The sequence below is a fragment of the Leopardus geoffroyi genome, chromosome A3, assembly GCF_018350155.1.
Source record: "Leopardus geoffroyi isolate Oge1 chromosome A3, O.geoffroyi_Oge1_pat1.0, whole genome shotgun sequence".
NCBI classification, from domain to species: Eukaryota; Metazoa; Chordata; class Mammalia; order Carnivora; family Felidae; genus Leopardus; species Leopardus geoffroyi.
This window is the reverse complement of record NC_059336.1, coordinates 95,003,790-95,020,640: the sequence shown is the minus strand read 5'-3', so window position 1 is coordinate 95,020,640 and position 16,851 is coordinate 95,003,790. Positions and strand designations below refer to the sequence as shown.

The 16,851-nt window shown below is 37.0% G+C and overlaps 1 protein-coding gene across 5 annotated transcripts in view; it reads right to left on the bottom strand.

The window, feature by feature from the left end:
• CTNNA2 (catenin alpha 2) overlaps positions 1-16,573 on the bottom strand; it is a 1,108,364-nt gene extending 1,091,791 nt beyond the window's left edge. For all 5 annotated transcript variants that reach the window (XM_045446647.1, XM_045446648.1, XM_045446649.1 and 2 more), the window contains exon 1: positions 16,483-16,573. The gene's annotated coding sequence lies outside the window, so the exon portion shown is untranslated. The remainder of the gene's footprint in view (positions 1-16,482) is intronic.
• Positions 16,574-16,851: the final 278 nt, after the last annotated feature.

Sequence of the window (16,851 nt, the reverse complement as noted above, 5' to 3'; positions counted from 1 at the left end):
ATGTATTTGTACCTATTCCTGTTTATGACTGAATAGTACTCCAATGTGTGGATATACCACATTTGTTTATCCATTTGTCAATATATGGCCATCAATTTGTTCCACTTTTTGCCCATCATGAATAATGTTGCTATGGATACAGGTATATATGGTTTTCTGCGTGGTAGATCTTTTCATTTCTCTTCGGTGTAAACCTAAGAGTAGAATTATTGGGTCATAAAGTAACTGTATTTCACTTTTTGAGGAAGTACCAAACTATTTTTCCAAAGTGGCTGCACCATTTTACAGTCCCACCAGCAACCTAGATTCTAATTGCTTCACATCCTCACCAACATTGGACAGCATCTCTTTTCGACTAGAGCCAGATGAGTATCAGTACCTCATTGTGGTTTAGAACTGCACTTACCTAATGATTAATTAATTATCCTGAGCATCTTTCCATGTGTTTATTTGCCATTTCTATGTATTCTATGGAGACTATCCATTCAAATCCTTTACCTATTTTTTATTTAGATATATGTATGTTTATTATTAAGTCATAATAGTTATTTACATGTCCTGGTTACTAGAGTCTTATTAGATATATGACTGTAAAGATATTTCCCCATTGTGTGGGCTGTCTTTCCACTTTCTTGATTGTGTCTTCTGATATAGAAAATTGTGAATTGTGATGAAATCCAATTTTTTTTTCTATTGTTGCTTTTACCTTTGGACTCATATCTAAGAAACCATTGCTTGATCTAAGGCCACAAAGATTTACACCATTTTTTTTCTAAGAGTTTTATATTTAGTTATTCATTTTGGTCTATGGTACATTCTCTTTTTTGAGTTATTTTTTATATGGGATGAGATGGGGTCAAACCCATTCTTTTATATGTAAACATTCAGTTTTCATTTGTTGAAAATACTATTTTTTACTGAATTGAACTGTCTTGTCACCCTTGTCGAAAAGTAAGTTGGCCATAAATGTATGGGTTTATTTATAGACACCCAATTCCATCCCATTGATCTATATGTCTTCTCTTAGGCCAGTACCATACCATCTTGATACTATAGTTTTGAAGCATATGTAGAAATTGAGAAGTGTGAATCCCCCAACTCTGTTCTTCTATAACACTCTTTTGGGCTATTCTTGCTTTCCATTTGAATTTTAGGATCACTTGTCATTTTGGCAAAAAAGGGCAGCTGCAATTTTGATGGTGAATGCACCGAATCTGTAGATATTTGGGGAATACTATCATTTTCAAAAAAGTAAGTTATACCATCTGTGAACATGAATGCATTTCCATTTATGTAGGTCTTCCTCAATTTCTTTCAGTAATGTTTTATAATTTTTAGTATACAAGTCTTTGATATTTTTATATTCTAAAATATTTGCACTTTTTAAATTTTTTAATTTATTTATTTATTTTGAGAGAGAAAGAGACAGCACAAGTGGGGGAGGGGCAGAAAGACAGAGGGAGAGAGAGAATCCCAAGCAGGCTCCGCACTGCCCAATGCAGGGCTCAAACTCATGAAACTATGAGATCATGACCTGAGCCGAAACAAGAGTCGAACTAACCAATTGAGCCACCCAGGTGCCCCGATATTTCACTTTCCTGAACGAAAGGCAAAATAGTAACAGCATAGGTTGTTTTATAATTGTAGTAAGAATAGAAATGAAATCTGTTCAAAGTTAACATTCTACCTCATAAAACTTTTCTTTTTAGTAATTTTTAAAGGTTATATATTTCAAAAGAGAGACAGAAAGCACACATGAGAGCACAAAAGGAGAAGGGGCAGAGAGAGAGAGGGGGAGAGGGAGAGGGAGAGGGAGAGGGAGAGGGAGAGAGAGATAGAGAGAGGGAGAGAGAGATAGAGAGAGACAGAGAGAGAGGGAGAGAGAATCCGAAGCAGGCCTGCACTGTCAGCACAGAGCCCAATGCGGGGCTCAATCCCATGAACTGTGAGATCATGACCTGAGTTAAAATCAAGAGTCAGAAGCTTAACTGCATGAGCCACCCAGGCGCCCCACCTCAGAAAACTTTTTATGGCACATATTAATAATTTTGATACGAAATATTTTAAATACTTAAGAAAGCATTTTTATACATTAACTTGTTTTATTTAAAAACAATTCTACAGGTGTAAATTAAGGTGAACAACAATAAAATGTAATGTATCTGGATTTAAGAAGTCAGTTATTCATAACAGCAATAGCAAACAAAATTCTTTCCAAAGGCCTTTCCAAAGGCCTTTCTGCCAGGCATCAAGAAAATTTCATCATATATCTCAAATTATTCAGACCACCTAAAACAGAAAACAGTTATACGCTGGTCACTGAAATCTTTATCTGAACTTATGATATTAGTATTATTGTGACTCATATTTACTGCAATTCTTTAGGAAAAGACAGAACTATTATAAAGTTAACTACATTTCTAAAAATTAGATTTAATGATTCAATGTTAATAAAAATATCTTACAATTCTGATTCCGGACTTGCCAGTTGTGACTCATTTCACATCCATATTCAATTAATATTCTACAAAGAAAAACCCCTATTTTCAATAGTGAATTTACATCATCTACTTATAACATCTTAGTGCAGATCAGAGGATTTTAAGGTGACAGGCTCATTTATGATAAATCAATACCAATATGTATGCATAAAGCCTAGACCAGATGAGTAATTATAATTCAAGGCAATCTGCCCATTTTCTCAATATGCAGAATCAATGAAAGGTTTTCTTTCAAAATAACCATTTTTCATACTAAAAGAACACCATGAAAAGAAAGCCAAGGTTAAGCTTCTCCTAAAGTTTGAAAAAGATCTAGTGCCAAAAATTACCTTCTGTTAAAGAATTGAAGATCTCCAAAGCTTCTCAGTGGTGCTGAACCGAGTACTGTGTTAGTATTTATATATTTCTCCAAGACAAGGCTGAATGTGAGGTAGAGATGGTATGCGGCAGAACGTCAGTGGGAAAATGATGATAACATAGTATTGAAAGTAGCAGTCAAAGAACAAAGTCATTTAGATAAAATTTTAAAAGTTTACTACCAGGAGCATTATCAGAAGCATGATGTCACCATCGTCGTAACACCAGTCAACTCAGCCCAAGACCTAAAAAAGACCTAGTTCACGCCTTTGAAGAGCCACATACAAACAGTACCACCATGAAGTATTCATAAAGGCCTAGAAAAGTGCCAAGTAAATATTTGGAAGTGAGTATACGAAATCCATGTATACACCCTGCTTAGTCCAGAGATAAAGGTTCACAATTACAGTGATACTGGTATAATTACAACCATGTATTTGGGTTACTATGGAAGAGACAAATATTGAGAATAATATTTAAAGCAAAAAGGTGTGTTCAGTTCACACTATAGTGTATTTCATATATGAAGAATGACTCATTCATACTAAATCTAAGTGAATAGGAAAAGATATCTAAAATTAGAAGAAAACTAAAAGAAAAATAGAAGTATTATATCCTATTTACGTCTGTTTGTGTGTGTGTGTGTGTGTGTGTGTGTAAGTTGCCATATACTGTTGTCTTTACGTACAAAGAGGTTACACAAATTGGTAAGAAAAACACAAGAAAAACAATGTTCCTCAACTAGTAAAGTTATTTCAACAAGGTGACTGGATATAAGATCGAACGCAAAAATGTAAAGGAATAGTTTCTATATCGGTAATAACCTTTTAGAAAATGTAAAAGAAACATAATCCTTTTCCCAACAGCAAAAGAAACTACAAACAAGATGATAATAAATGTAACATGAAATGAGAAAGACTTTCCTCTATGAAGAAAACAATTTATTATATTGAGGGACATGAAAAAGGCCGCAATAAATGAGCCATGCCAATGGAAAGACTATGAATGAGAAAGTTGTTACTTTCCTCTCAAATACTCTTAAATCAAATACAATGCCAGTTAAAATCCCAAGGGTGTTATTTATGAAATTAGATAATCTGGTTATCCTAGTGTTTTAAAGAAAACACCCAACAACAAATAAGAGAATTTGGAAAAAAAAAATCATCACTTACTAGACATCACAACATCCCATAAGCTATAGTAGTGATAAGAGTGTGACAACAACAAAATTCTTTATACCCAGAGAATATAAATAAGTCCTATAAATTAAAATAAGATAAATAATCCACTAGAAACACATGGGTAAAGATATGAACGCAGTTACCACAGCAGAAGCAAAACGTTAGGCCATTAGGCCCAAAAACAAATGAAAAGATAGTCAACCTCTCTATAAATCAGAGAAACAAATTCATATAACAAGGTGCCATTCTTACCTATGCATTGGTAAACTTTTCCAAGTTAAAGCTATCATGTATTGGCAAAAGTTTAAGGAAATATGCACCTTCCTATCTGCCGGTTGAATATAAAGAAAGTAGTGCTACCATTTTGAAGACCAATTAGGTATCAACTATTAAAATCTAAAATGCACATACCTCATTCCTCAAAATTACAACCGCCAGTGTACTTTCCAAAGGAATACACTAGAACGTGTGGACAAGAAACTTGTATAAGGATGCTTGTTTGAAATAGCAAAATAATAGGAATAAACTGTCATGAAAACACAAGGATTAAATAAACCATGATTAAACCAAACTATAGAAAAGGCAGCAGTTTAAATGTGTGTGTGCATGTGTGTGTGTGTACTTATGTTATCCGCTAAGCTATATGTGAAGTGAAAATAAGGCATAAAATACTATGTTACCATCTCAGTAAATATAAGAAAATACACCTTACTACATAGACATCGATCACCTATATATGTTAAGGGACTCTCCTGGGGCCCTAAGGTCAATCTCCTGCCCATGACACAACCCATATTTGAAGGCAGATCTGTATAAACATTTTATCTCCATAGATAACCAAAAACTAGAAACTTAAATTCCAATCAATGTAATGTTTCAGAGGATTGAACATGGAGGAAGAGTTTTTATCACCCGAGGAAATGCTTAAGTATGTTTAGTTTAAAAACCCAAACACAAAATTATATATACCTATGATCTCAGGTATGCTTTAAAAAGACCTCTGCATGATAAACTCAGATATATTCATAGTAGGGGGGGTTGGGGTGAGGGAGAAACCTTGAAATTTACCAAATGTTCATTGGATAGTTGTTGGACTGCAATCATTTTTATTTTCAAGTGTCTTTTTTCTGTTTATTTTCTAGATGTTCAGCAATGGGCATGCACTACTGCAAGTGTAAAAGATAAAATGTGTTGTTTCTGAAATAATGTATCTTCTGTTATTACATCCTTGAGATACCTTGATACAGATAATGCCAAAATGTTTCTCTACTCCCAGCCTGGCTCTCCCCTTCACGCCAGGCCAGTCCCACTTCTCAGCTGCTTACTGAGCAGTTATCAGCCTCCCAGCTTCTGTTCTCCTGGATATGACTCCACCTCTGCCCCTGCTGTGCTCATTGATCCCACCTTCCTGCTGGCTCAGCCCTGTCCCAGTTCCCAGACCGAGGCAGGACTGAAATAAAAAGTACTAATACAAGGTCATCCCCTCCTCCATCTCTCTCCCATCCATTACTAGACCCACTTGTTTCTGATTCTGAGTCCACCTGGACTTCTGGCCCATGCCGCTGTGGAGTCGGTATCACATTGCACGACATCTCTATCGTATTCTTTCTGGTATTAAACGGTTTAGGTACTTTTCACCCCTGCTAGATTGTCAACTCATAAGGTCAAGTGCTCTATCATACTTTTATGTAGATCCAGGGCTGTGTCCTCGAAAACAGTGGTTTTAATAACTTGTAAGAAAGTATTTGATGAATGACTGCTACATTCGTTTAACCAGAAATCTGTAGCATTTGTTTAAAGATAGAAAGAGTTCAGAGACCTAATTCAACAGCTCGCATTTATTAAGAAACTAATGGGGGCCCAAGATTGAAATAGGGAAATATTAGAACAAAATGAAGGTATGGCTTCTATTCTTGACACAGAATCTAAAGTGGGTTGACAACACCTATAAAAAAAAAAGGAGAGAATAATTACTGTTTTAGCTTCTGCCTTAACAAGCAAAACATGAAAATCCTCTTGCCTGAGGTCCTGATTTCACAGATGGGCAAACTGCAATCGAGTTTGCCTGCCTGGATTCCAGACTACTGCCAGCAGTGACTTTCACCTCGGGTCCCAACTCTATGGGCCCCCGTGTGCCTGGCTCTGCTTGTCACTATGCATGTGCTTGCCTACTTTGAATTATCCCCCTGGATCTAGATTCTTTCTTCCTCTAATTCATGCTGTGCATTAGAATTTAAATTTCTTCCCTCTTTTTTTTTTTTTTTTTTTGCTAGGGTACCCTTTGTCACCTGTTTCTGCACATGTTCCCACAATAACAGACTATGGCAACAATCCTAGCTTTTCTCTTCAACCTCCTTCCCATAAGATGAATATCACGGCAGGAATCTAAATAAAATTCAAACAACACTGCTGCTTGCTTACCCAACATTCGTTTCCCCTTCCTTTTTCTTAACAGAACTGCCATTCAGTACATCTCTCCCCTTCATTTCCTACACACAGCCTAGCACTTCAGAGAAACCCTATCTCATCTGAGCTGGGAGATCCTGATTAGCCTAAACTAGGAACATGCTATTCCCTTTCTCTTTGCTGCTGAGGGCATTGGGGATGGCCATGTGATCCAGTACTGGACAGTGAGATAAGAGATAAGGGAGGACTTTTGGCAATAGTTTCCTCATTTTTCTGGAAGGCACACTGCTGCTGCATGATGGTGGGCTTAGAACTGCAGTAGCCATCATGCCGCTGGCTGACGATGAGGTCTAGACACAGAGGGGCAGAGTCCAGGGAAGAGGGAAAGCCAAGCCAAGGCCTGACACCTAGACCTTCCCATCCTTCAGGTTTCTTGTTACTTTGGCAAATCTTTTTGAATGTATTCTCTTTCCTCTGCTGCCAGCTTGCTTGGAGTAGATAGCACAAAACCCAAAACCATATACCAGCAGTTCTGTTTTCTTTTTCAAAGAATAACTTTAAAATGGGAATTTGAATTGATGGATATTTGGGTTGTTTTTAGTTTGAAGCTATTATGAATAAAGCTGCTGTTGATGTTCATGCAAGAGTCTTTCTGCCATGTTTTCATTTCACCTGGAGTGGAACGCCTGGATTGGGTGGTAAAAGCATTTTTAACATTAGGAGAAATGGCCAAACTGTTTCCCAAAGTGTTGGATTCCCATGAGCAATGTATGAGTGCCTTAGACACCTCACATTTTTCTCCAAAACTTGACATTATCAGTCTTTTTAAATTTAGCCATTCTAGTGTTTGTACGGTGGTCTTGTGTTGTGCTTTTTAAAATTTCATTATTTAGGAGCACCTGGGTGGCTCAATCAGTTGAGCATCCTACTTCAGTTCAGGTCATGATCTCACTGTTTGTGAGGTCGAGCCCCGCTTAGGGTTCTGTGCTGACAGCTCAGAGCCTGGAGGCTGCTTCAGATTCTGTGTCTCCCTCTCTCTCTGCCCCTCCCCCACTCATGCTCTGTCTCTGTTTCAAAAATAAAATAAACATTAAAAATAAATAAATAAATAAATAAATAAATAAATAAATAAATAAATAAAATTTCATTATTTGGGGCAAATAATGGAGTTGAACATCTTTCACATCTTCATTGGCCATTTGTATATTTTCTTTTGTGAAATATATCTTCAAATATTTTGTCCATTTTTTTCATTGGATTGTTTGTTCTCTTATTGAGATGCTAGAGTCCTATGTACACTTAGGACAATTAGTCCTTTGTCCAATATATAGAGATACAAATAGAAATACACAGATATAGCAAATCTTGTGTTTTTGAAAAGTTTTTTTTTTTATTTTGATAACATCTAATTTATGTTTTTTTTATAGTTAGTGCTTTTTGAGTCTTAAGACATTACTGTCTAACCACAAATCACAAAGATTTTCTCAAATGTTTTCTTCTACAAGTTTATATATTCAAAGCCATAGAGAAATCTCAAAAACATTATGCTCAACAAAAGATGGAGACAATAATGACTACACATTCTCTGATTCAATCTATATCCATTCCTAGAACAGGAAAAACTAATCAACAGAGAAATAACAGATCAAGCAGAATGGAACTTTTTAGTGTAATGGAAACAGTATATATCTTGATTGCAGTGGTGGTTACAAAGGTATATTTGTCAATGCACAACCACACTTAAAATGAGTACACTTTGGAGAACAGACTCCAGAAATACACTCATATTTACATGGTCAATTAATCTTCCACAAAGGAAGAATATACAATGGGGGAAAAGATAATCTCCTCAATAAATGGATAGTCACATGCAAAAGAATGAAACTGGACCATTTTTGTACACCAGATACAAATGTAAACTCAATATGGATCAAATAATTAACTATAAGACCAGAAACCATAACACCCCTGAAAAAAAACATAGGCAGTAAGCTCTTAGACATTAGTCTGAGCAATATTTCTTGGATCTGTCTCCTTAGATGAGTACAACAAAAACGAAAATAAGCAAGGGCACCTGGGTGGCTCAGTAGGTTGAGCGTCCAACTCTTGATCTTGACTCAGATCTCAGGGTTCATGAGATCAAGCCCCATATCGGGCTCTCTACTGGCAGCGCGGAGCCTGCTTGGGATTCTCTGTCTCCTCACCCTCTGCCCCTCCCCTGCTTGCACTCTCACTCTCAAAATAAATAAATATTTAAAAACCGACAAAAATAAACAAATGGGATTACATCAAAATAAGAAGCTTTTGCTAATTACAGAATACCATCAAAAAAAAAGAAAAAGCAGCCTACTCAGAGAAGATATCTGCAAATAATATAATTGATAAGGGGTTAATATCCAAAATTTATAAGAAACTCACACAATTCAATATCAAACAAACAAACAATCCAATTTAAAAAATGGGCAGAGGACCTGAACAGACATTTTTTCTCCAAACAAGACATACAAATGGCCAATAAACACGTGAAAAGATGCTCAACATCATTAATCATCAGGAAAATGCAAATCAAAACCACAATGAGGTATCACTTCACACCTGTCAGAATGACTGTTGTCCAAAAGACAAGCAATAACAAGTGTTGATGAGAATGTAGAGAAAAAGCAACTCTCATTCTCTATTGTTGGGAATGGAAAATGGCACAGCCACTATGGAAACAGTACAGAGGTTCCTCAAAAAATTAAAAGTAGAACTAGCAAGTGATCCAGCAATTCCCCTTCTGGGTATTTATACAAAGAAACTGAAAGTACTAATTTGAAAAGATATATGCACCCCTATGTTCACTGGAGCATTATTTATAATAGTCAAGACATGGAAGCAGTTTAAGTGTCCATCAAGAGACAAATGGATAAAGAAGATATAGCACTCACACAGGTATATGTACACACACATGCGTGTGCACACACACATGCACACACACACGCACACACGTGACAACATGGGTGGACCTAGAGGGTGTTATGTCAGGTGAAATAAATTAGATAAAGAAAGACAAATACCATATGGTTTCACTTATATGTGAAATCCAAAAAACTAAACAAATAAACAAACAAAACAAAATAGAAACACAGATTCATAAATATAGTGTTTGCCAAAGGGGAAGGGATGGGAAAAATAAGGAAAGGGATTAAAAGGTACAAACTTCTAATTATAAAACAAAACACAAGGATACAATGTACAGCATGGGGAATATATTTAACAACTTTGTTTGGTGACAGACAGTAGCTAGATTTGACATGGTTATCACTTTGTAATATATATAAATGAATCATTATGTTGTACACCTGAAACCAATGTTGTATGCCAACTACACTTCAATAAAAGAAAAAAAATGGATATAATATATTATACAGAAAACATACCTCAACAAATTTTATTTTAGAAATTTTAAAGGGAATTTGGTAAAATTCTGATGACCATAGAGTCCTCTGGAATAGGATTTAGGCAGTAAGCAGGACTTCACTGTGCCTGAAGCAAAACTACTAACCTTAGAGCATATATAATTTTTAGATAAATATCACCTTATTCTAAATTTGTTAATGTCATAGAATCTTTCAGAGACATTGGCATTACTCAAACAAGTCCACCATACAATGGGCTAGTCCCTTAATGGAGGTAGCAACTGACACATGCCTTCAGGCCAGGAAGGGTTTTTAAAAAGGAGAGGAAAGGATGGAAAGGTAAGAAAGAGAAATGTGTTGTAGTTCTCCCTTAGCCCAGAGACTCTGTGAGGCTAAATTTGCAATTTTCTTGGGAAAGAGAAAGCATATGCCACTGAAGATGAAGGTTTTTCTCATGTAGCAGCAGTTTATGTTTCAAAAGAAAAAAACAAATGGGACACAGTAAGAAATAAATCATTACGCCTTGAAATTTTAAGGGAAACTCACAGGTAGTTATTATAGAATTTTATAGCTAGAAAACACTCTATATATCATATAGAGTCAAAACCACTTAAAATAAAGATTAAATAAATAAGCCTTGGAGAGTGTGAGGCTTGTTTAGTCATGTAACTAGTTAGTTGGTTGAAAATCTGGAGGAAGAATTGAGGTGTCCTGGTGCCTGATTCAGTGCTTTTATAAAATTACAATCTCTAGCCCAATGCTCTGCACACAGCAGATATTTAGAAAAACAAAAAACAAACAAAAAAACTTACTGAATACATTCATGCTAGGTAATAGGATAAAAAATACAAAGAGAGTGTAAGTGAATAGAGAGATAAATTTAGATGCAAACATTTTCCCCAACAAGTTCTGTATATATTTCTTTATGCCAATTCTGCATATTATAGGGGGAAAAACATAATTTGTGAAATTACGCTGGCAGGTATCAATGCCTGAAGAAAGAAAATGAAGACCAGCGGTAAACTCTCAAGAACTGTAAGATGTCCTTTCCTAGAAATAACTGAGGACAATTAGCTCTTCCTGAGATAGTTGAGGGGCATTTCTACCTTTTTACTGAAAGATGGATTAATGATGTTTAACAACAGTTTTCAGGCCTTATTGAATTTACAATAAACTTGAGTGAGTGTATTTGCACCAAATCTTTGTCTAATCACAATTAAAATCAAATGAGAATGTCAGCTCCTTTGGTCAAGCATGGAGTCACTACAGTTTCTGGTTAGGTTGTGGGAGACCTGACATAGCTCCATCAGGAGTTCATGGCTTTGGCTGTGAAACATCAAAATGCTATTAAAAAAAAAAAAAAAAAAGATCTTGGATTTACTGCAGATACGTAATAAACAACATAACCCCAGTTTACACAACATTAATATATTAGAAGTGTCCTGTTAATTTTTCTATTATGGTTCTATAGTCCATAGGATCTTTTAAAATTATTTATTTTACCTCAATCCTGGTGGCATGTCCGTTATTTTAAGGTAGGAATGTTGGAGCAAGTTAGGATATTACTTGATTTGGATCTTGATCCCAATCAGGCAGTTCCCACAGGTGCTATATTACTTAGTCCCCCCCCCCCACCCCCCCGGCTCCGAAAAAAAGCATAAAATACCAAGATACTGAGAAATAGCAAAATAATGGAAAGCCAACATTTGATTTTACATACATGTTTTTTCAGCTATGATCTAGTTTTAAAGAATGTTAACTGAAATATATTTGTGTGTGTATACTTTAAAACAAGTAAAACATGGATTTAATCAGCATGACAGGAAAAATACAGAAAACCCTTAGTTGAACAGGAAATATTAATTTTTCAGCTCCATAGATGAAACAAAATTAATTCATTTTATCTTAACCTGACTCTACCTCTCCATTTGGTCACCACCTTAACATATAGGGAAGAAAACTGCTTATTTTATTCCTGTTAATGCACACTGTCTTCACATCTGAAAAACAATAGTCTACGAGTTGTACATGCAGATACAGCTTGTAAATAAAATGGAACAAAAGCCCTATAAAATTAAGCTTTATAAAATCAGACTATCACTGGTGTTTCTTAATGTTACAGGTAATAATCTCAAAAAGTTGTTGAATGCATATTTTGTGGTTGAGTTAGAATTCATCTCCAAGGTAAAAATTCACTTATGAGGAAAATAAAAATGTCTAAAAGTAAAGTGTGTCAAAAATCACTAGTGCTTTAATACGGAACTGCCTAGAAGTAATATATTTGAAAATGTTTTATTCAGATATGCTGAATCTTTAAAACAACAGAATATTGAGGAAAATCTCAAAATAGAAAAATGCTACAGTCTATGGTCTGCTAAACTGCTAACTTTAACATTCATGTTTCTTATAAAATAATTTTCATGTGACCATTTTCAGTAATATTAAAACTATAAAAAATAAATATAAGAAGAGTATTTCACTGTTTTAGAGAAAGCAAATTGTGTCAATGGATTAAAATGGATGAAACATGAAAACCATAAAGATGAACACTAACATTTTTTAACTTGCAGGTAAAATTTTCTGAAAACCTTTTTTCCAATAAGATAATATAATTCTTATCACTGATGCTGCTGGATAATTGTTTCATGGATATATGTTTCAAAATAGTTAATAAACACCTGTCAAAAATAAAAGTGTACCAACAGACGTAGCCAGTAAGAAACTGGCATCCCATCCTATGCAGACATTTAACTTGCCTAGTGCACACACACATTCCCAACAGACCCCCTGTTGTCATCAGAGCTTAGTCTCCCCGTAAAATACTTGGAATAGCATAATCCATACAGGATCATTAATAATCTTGAACACCAAAAAAAGGGAGGAAGGGGGATTGCTGTTATTAGGAAAAGTCAACAATAAAATAAAAATAAAGTTCCTGGAAATATAATTACCCTAAAATTACCTGCTTCATGTGTGTCAACATAAAATAATCCTGGTTATTATTTTCCAAGCTACAGTCCTGGAATATTCCTGGGTTAAGTCAAAACAAGAGAGAGTTGTGATAATCACAATATTGAACCTTTGTTGTTTAGAAAGGTCAAGTTTACTCTCTGCCTTGAAAGAAAAGAGATGAAAAAAAAAAAAAACAGTCTGGGTCCTCACCTTGACACCGACCTAGGATTCAGTGTCTTGGGATGGGGCTTTGGGTGAGAACTAATACAAAACCCCTGGGTAGCTAAACATTCTGTCATAAAATAGATCCTACACTACAACAAGTTGTCTTATCCTAAGTGTTAGCGTAATTACCCTGACTATATAAGTGTAACACCTTTTAATACCCTCACCAGTATGCCAAATATTCCACTAAGGAGTCTTCCCAAACACACCTTGCTTCTTCTTGGCTTTCTGCTTTTGTTCCAGCTCTGGTACCCACACTGCATGAAATCCTTCTCAGGAATACCCGTCCAAGCTCCAGAACTACCGGTGAATACAATCTTTCCCTGGCTACATAAACATCTGTCCTGTTTGCAATTCCTCACTTACTTTCTCTTCACTCTTTTCTAGTACATAATCATATATTGTCTTCTTTTAAAACCATTTATTCTAATTACAATAATGCTTACCCAATATATACATTATTTGTACTAAGTACTGTGCTTAACATATTTAACCCTTAAAGCAATCCCATGAATCAGAGTCTACCAAGGTAGACAACACTCTCTACTACTTAAATAAAGCATGCACTCAAATCTAAAGCTCTCTCCAAAGACCTTATTCTTTGACATTGTGAAATATGACCTCATGCAAACGCCTGCTCTCCTCTACTAGACTGTAAGCTAAGGTCAAAGACAGTGGTGTCTTTTACTTCTTTCCAATACCTCACATCACTTAGCATATGGTTGGGCAGGTTTTAACAGCTCTGAGTGAGGGAGGCACACAGAATATACCCATAATATTTCCTACAGTGTCCATTAAATGTTCTGTTGGGTCTTTATCTGTACCATACATTCTTAAAGGTCCAGTCAACTAAAGGCAGAAGCTTCCAGAAATGAAATTCTTCATAAGAAGTCTCTATCTGTAAACTGGATTTTGGTCAGAGTAGCAGGTTGCTTTTTGAAGACACTAGTTTCTCTTCTATTTTATATTTTATTAATTTTACTCATCTGTCTCAAAATCTTGCTGTAAACAGATGTCATTTTATCTTCTATTCTTTAATAAGCTACCATATTTTGTTTTCACTAAGTGGACAAATGTTTACAAAGGAGACAAATAAATGGTACCTTTCTTTCCATAGTAAGAACAGTATTAAAAACTGAGACATAACACCCATGTCATTCTATGTAGCAAAACTGCAATAAGGAAAGAGCAGAACTGACTGAGGGGCCTTCTCCACTGTACACTCATGAGTAGGAAGCCCCACAAAGAAAGAGCAGTAGAGATGGTGGAAGGGGAAAAAGTCATTTGAGAGTAAATTAGGATAAAACTAACTTATTTTATTCATATACAATTACTACCAAAGTCTTTCACTAACTTCACAGCATTCCAGGAAAAGGAACAACAATGATACAAGAAACACCCCTATCTACAATTGTGTTCACTTTTAAGTTATGTCACCACTCAAAAACAGATAGGGTTGACTGCAATTCTGCATCAGGATGTTGGTAACACTGATAATTCAACCAAGCTTCTGCCACATGTCTTAAGAATCAGCCAAGTCATTAATGGAATTGCATTCCTACCAAAGGGAGTTGAGGCAGAGGGTAGGTCCATCATTCCTAATAACACCTACTTTCCCGAAACTGATTCAGATGATTAACTGTATCAGTTCTTCATCAAATCAGCACTCAATCACTTTGCAAGGTAATTCTCATCTCAACTCCTACTTTTACATGCCCATAAAATGCAAAAATGCATAATGCACTACTGACATATAATACTTTAAATAAAAATAAAAAAAAAATCAATCATTTGCTCCCTGCATCGCATCTTACTGGCAGCTTCACTGAATCCATGTGAATTCAATCCCTCCCTACACACTCATTAAACTTAAAATATTGCTATTCCATGGATATTAAGGTTTTGGGGTTTTGTTGGTTTTTTAAAGGAGAATAGATATTACAAAATACAAGCTTCTAAATACTCCATTTCCGATTTATACTTACACTGTTTTTGGAGCTTTCTGAAATGATGAATACACTAAACATTCTGAGGCATGGTTGTCCCACCATGTATAAATAAACTTTTCAGCCACAATACTTGCAAAAAGGAACTCTGAAAAATTACTATTAATATATATATAATGGAAGGAGTTAGAGTGCAAGCTAAATAAACCAAAGTGAAATATACCATTTAGTGAAACTAAGTGGTACAAAACCAATTGAAATTTTAAATTGTTAATAATGGTCCCGGAGCTAATTCAACTTTTCCATTGTTGTAAACCACAAACAGAACTACACAGTATGTTTCTTTTCAAAGATCTTTACAGTTCCTGTAAGATGGATGAGAAAGGCTAAGAGTATCTGTTCAAGGCTCTAATGCACCTAATGCTTTTAAAATGGTATATTTATAAGCCTGCTCATTACTCATTACTCCAAAACTATTCATTGTCCTCCTTTAGAAGTTAAGCCATAATGAACAAAAGTGTATTCTTCCATTCTTCTGCTCCCTGTTTTCCCAGATCTATCTACCTTAGTGTTCTGTATGTTGACCAAAACATTCCATAAATAATGCTATGGTGCACACACATTAAAGTTTAGAGAGTTTCTGCTTTTGAAGGAGATAGTGACAGAACTAAGGATACACAGGTTCAATTCCAAGACAAATATTAGGCGGGTGGTTTGAAAATATCCATCAAAAGAGGCCTAGGGGAAAAGGATACAAGCGTCCACTGCCACCACCCTTCCTCTCCCCTCCCCTCTTCCTCTCTTGTTCTCTTCCTCTCTTCTCTTCTTTCCTTGTGGCTTCTCACAGAGACCATCAAAGCAGGGAAAGCTGCTAATTTAAAATTAGTGAGACACATACTGGGAATATGTAACTCCCAGGAGGAAAAAAGAAACTGCTAAAAAGGGGTGTGGGGGGTTGTTGGCAACATGTTTAAGTGACAATCTTCCCCACCCCCACCCTAATACTGCACAAATCCACAGATTCTTTCCAGACCCTCTTCTCTTTCCAAGTCCCAGTACTCTAACCAACTTGACCCTTAATCCGAATAATTTAGGGACCTGCAGGGCATCCGCTGTGCAAGAGTGTATCTCTCGGTATATGTGCCCAATTTTCTGGAAGCCCCTGAATCCGGACAGTTGTAGCAAGCAAGGGATCTCCCACCGGGTAAGGGGTGAAGAAAGGGGGAAAGAGATGGAGTCAACAGGAAAGGATGCAGAGCAGAGCTTGAGGGCGAGTGGCTGAAAGGAAGACAGGGAAGAAAGAAAGGGTGGGAAGGAAGTGGGGCTGGGAGAGAGGAAGAAAGGGATGAAAGAAAGGCTGGAAGAGAGAAAGGAGGGGAGAGGAGAGAGGGATGTTGGGAAGGATGAGGGCGGGAGGGTTGGGGAGCGGGGAGGGAGGGGAGGATGGAGAGGATGGGAGGGAGGTAGAGAGGGAGGGAGGCAGGCAAGGATGGAGGATGCTCTGCCCAGGACTCACCTCTGTGGGTCGGTGGGAGTTTCTCGCCTCCTCCTCTTTTTCGCCCGTTCCCAACAGCTGGAGGGGTAATCACAGAAGGGACTAGAGAGGCGGCGGCGGGGACGAGGGCAGCAGCTGCTGCAGCCGCCTCTGGCCGAGGTGCGGTGCCTCCTGCTCCGCCCGCCAGCCCGGGTCTCCGCCTTACTCAGGGCTGGAAGCGAAGCCGCTCCCCCCTCCCCCCGCCCGCCCCGCGTCCTGCCCAAGCGCGAGCGGCAGCGGCCCGGATCGCCGCTAGGGGAGACGGGCAGTGCGCAGGCGCAGCCGCTTGCTCGCTGGCGCGCCCCCGTGGTCCCCGCGGCTCCGAGGGGCTGGAGGAGGCCAGGGGTAAGG